The sequence below is a fragment of the Limulus polyphemus genome, unplaced genomic scaffold (assembly GCF_000517525.1).
Source record: "Limulus polyphemus unplaced genomic scaffold, Limulus_polyphemus-2.1.2 Scaffold3965, whole genome shotgun sequence".
NCBI lineage: Eukaryota > Metazoa > Arthropoda > Merostomata > Xiphosura > Limulidae > Limulus > Limulus polyphemus.
Genome location: NW_013669575.1, coordinates 67,655 through 71,329, shown reverse-complemented (window position 1 = coordinate 71,329; position 3,675 = coordinate 67,655). Strand labels below are relative to the sequence as shown.

Here is a 3,675-nt window from a genome sequence, read left to right as displayed (position 1 = left end):
TCATGTGATTCTCACGCTCTCTACTTTCTAGAATTATTATTGGCGAATGTTCTAGTTCTGACTAGATATAGGGTAGGTATATAAAAGAGGGGAATGTAATGTGTGGATAGATAGTGAGTAATTGAACTGCAGTCAGAGAGCACGAGAGACGTTACAGCGTTTGTTTAGCGCGATTGTTGAAGTTGAGTGTATCGGTAAAGTTATATTTGGAAAGAATAAACTAGTTTTATTAAGAAAGGAGTTGTGTCGCTTAAGTTTCGTCGGAACGAAGTTACGGAAAGTTAATTAACAAACGGAGACGTAGTTGAAGAAGAAGTAATAACCACGAGGTGGATTATTTCTTATAAATACGAAAGTACAACTGTGAAACATATATATGTGACAAAAATATTTACACCTCCACCCAATGAGTTACACCAAAGATTAAGCCGTTCATGTATCGATACATGTAACATATAGAAAAATATAAATATGAGCATCGATTCTTTAAGGTGTAATAATATCTAAATAAAAAAATAAAAAAAACAGAATTTCCTGTGAGGGAAGATCAGTATCAGCTGTAGTTTTGGATTGATAACAATAATATAAAATATCTCCAAGCCTAAAATGTTGCAGCCTGAAACGGTTTCCGCACGTACGTCAGGGATATTATTGTTACAAGTGACAATAACACAGTTACGGATCTATTTGGGAACATAGTTAATTTTCCCAGCAACAAGCCTACAAGCTTGATTTAAATAACTAAGCATTTGCACCAACAAATGTGTGCTTTAATAACTTCAAATCTTATGCGAAATACTTCTTTTGCAATTCAGATCCAAAATTTAACACCTATGCATATAAATGTAAAAAAAAAAAAGCGAAGCCAAATGATCACTAATTTTAAATATAGAAGTATCATTTTATTCTCATTTTGTACTATATTTATATATCGTAATATGTATAACTTAAAACTCCTTTTCAAATATTTTCATTATAGAATAAACTATTGACAAATATATACGCCAATGTTTATTTTTAAAATTACTTTGCACTAAGTCTAAGGAGTCGGAGTAACCAAAACCAGACAAATAAGAAAACCTACGTTATTCGTATGACAGCATTTAAAAGGTAATTCAAATGGTCACACATCCACACACACACATACTCGGCTGATTTTTTTTAATAATATTATAAATAAACTATAAGATAACACTGATGTTTAGAAAGTCACAAAAATGGTGAAACTTATAAATAAATTCTGTGTTCACAGTTTAAATTTAAAACAACAAAGTAGGAAAAATAATATGCTTTCGTTTTCAAACTGCTTTTGATCACCAGGAAGAGCGGAAGTGGCGGCAACTAGCCATAGCTTACATTATGATAAACGAATTATGTTAAATAAGTAATTCAGTCTCAGAAGAAAACGTAATTTAACTAGAAATATCTCCTTTATGAATTATTAATACAACTTTTTATGACGTAACTATGCAATATTATTACTCTTATTTTAAATGTCCATTTAGACCATAAACTTAAGATTTTGTAAAAACCTACGTCAGAGTCAGTTACGTACTTCACGTATAGTACTACTACTAGTACTGTATTAGAAGCAAAAGTGACGCTTTGAAAAGCGATATTAGCCCTCAAAGTAAATCATTCACAAAACAGATGATTGCACATTAACATTATGTTATATTAAAACATAAATAAAATAAATAACTGTTATACTATCGATAAACTTTCTCTTCTGGTATGGGATATTTCAGGCCCTTATTTTGAAAACACATCTTCGAACGATGGGGAAATCCGTCCTTCCTACATCACTTTCGAAAACATACATGGGTAAACATATTTGTTAATTTAGGTTTATACATACCTGTGTTAGAAACAGATTCGAGCCCACTTGATAAAATTCTCAATAGTATGTTCTACATGTCTTTCTACTCAACGAAAAGCAGTACCACTATTAAGCCTCACTATGCCTTAACAGTTTAGAAGTTAGCCATACTTTTAGTTTTAGTACATCTCAGTCAACAGGTCGCCCCTTTTCTTCCATAAATGGGCTTTTCCTTATAAGGAATATACGAACTCGTCTACTTACGATCACGTGAGTGGCGCCAGACAAATCAGCAAATATCAGGTGTATAGTACATAGGTTTTCTAAACCACTTTTACCCACACCTGGAGAACGTTAAAGCTATGTGAGTCACTGTATAGCAATACTGAGGTCTCTTACTATATCAGTTTTTCTGTAGGCAAACACATGTACACCCTTAAACACTAAAATCCACAGTACTTTAACCCTATTCATTTTTTTCGCCCAGCAATTTTGAACAGATATTTAGTTAATTAATATGTTATAAATTATATCTTTAGACTTACATAAGACAACCAATAACTACAACACAGTAAAGAGAATGATAATAACTAGGAGACTGACTTTCTTAAAATAAATGAAGTGTTACTTTTGCAATGCAAAGTCTCACTTCCTACACAAGTATTTCTTAATCGTTGCTGACATCTTTTTAATACACAGTACTGCAACCAAATTTTGAAATTCGTAATTACAACGGCCATACGATCATGACTAATTAAGAACAACATTTTTAACAAATTTGGCTATTGCCATATGACCTTATGACGTTTAACGGCGTCAAATTGCTGACTCAAATTCCACAGAGGTGTAGCTGTAAAATTGCGAAGTCATACAATGTAGCTGGCTCATGTTACCTTTTATATTCAATGACAATGTGATCAAAATTATAATTTGACACAAGTACATACTAATATGATTTTGATAAGTTTCAATAATCGTCGACATTTATCAAGCAAAACGCTCAGAATTTGATTCAAGAGTTTAACGCAAAGATACATGCTATCTACGCATAACTGTTCCAAAAATCAACTGATAGACTGGAAAGAAGGTAGCTGGTCAACAGCAACCACTACCAGCTCTTGAATTACTCTTGTCTGATCGAAAAGTGGGATTTCACAGTCTTCTTTACAGCGAACCAACAGCTTCAAAGTGCGGTAGGAGTTTTGAGGCAGAGGATTTCGAAGAACGAGTCTCGGATTGACAGACCATGCACATAGCAGATACTTCTTTGGTTTGGAATCCAATTACAAACTAGTGCCAGTTTAGAATAACAGTTAATAAACATTGTATTTAATTGGCTAAAAAATTGCCAAAATATATAACTGTACCACAAAAATAAAGAAAAACGTGAGCATTACTTTTTAGTGTGATAAAGTGCCACTGGTGCTACTTTTGCGTGCGGTATACCTGGACTTTTACACTATAAACAAAGCATATAAAGATGTTGAATAATAGCAGTCTACCTGGGATATTTACACTGCTAAATAATTTCTTAATGATGAATAATAGCAGTCTACCTGGGATATTGACACTGTTAAATAATTTATTAATGATGAATAATAGCAGTCTACCTGGGATATTTACACTGCTAAATAATTTATTAATGATCATTACATGATAAAAAAACAAACAACAAAAAATTGTGCTACATAATTATTTTTAATGACATACACTTCGTACCACATCCTTAACAAATTATTTACATTTAAATCCTTTAACGATATACACTTCGTATGTCATTTACAAATGCCACAAATATATCATCTGCATCTTTTCTTAGCACTTTCCAGCAAATGTGATCAAGGTGTGATTGAAAC

The 3,675-nt window shown here is 32.3% G+C and overlaps 1 protein-coding gene across 1 annotated transcript in view; it reads right to left on the bottom strand.

Moving 5' to 3' along the window:
- The window catches only part of LOC111088531, a 30,666-nt gene extending 28,654 nt beyond the window's left edge, over positions 1-2,012 (bottom strand). Inside the window, exon 1 of the mRNA XM_022398969.1 lies at positions 1,859-2,012. The gene's annotated coding sequence lies outside the window, so the exon portion shown is untranslated. The remainder of the gene's footprint in view (positions 1-1,858) is intronic.
- Positions 2,013-3,675: the final 1,663 nt, after the last annotated feature.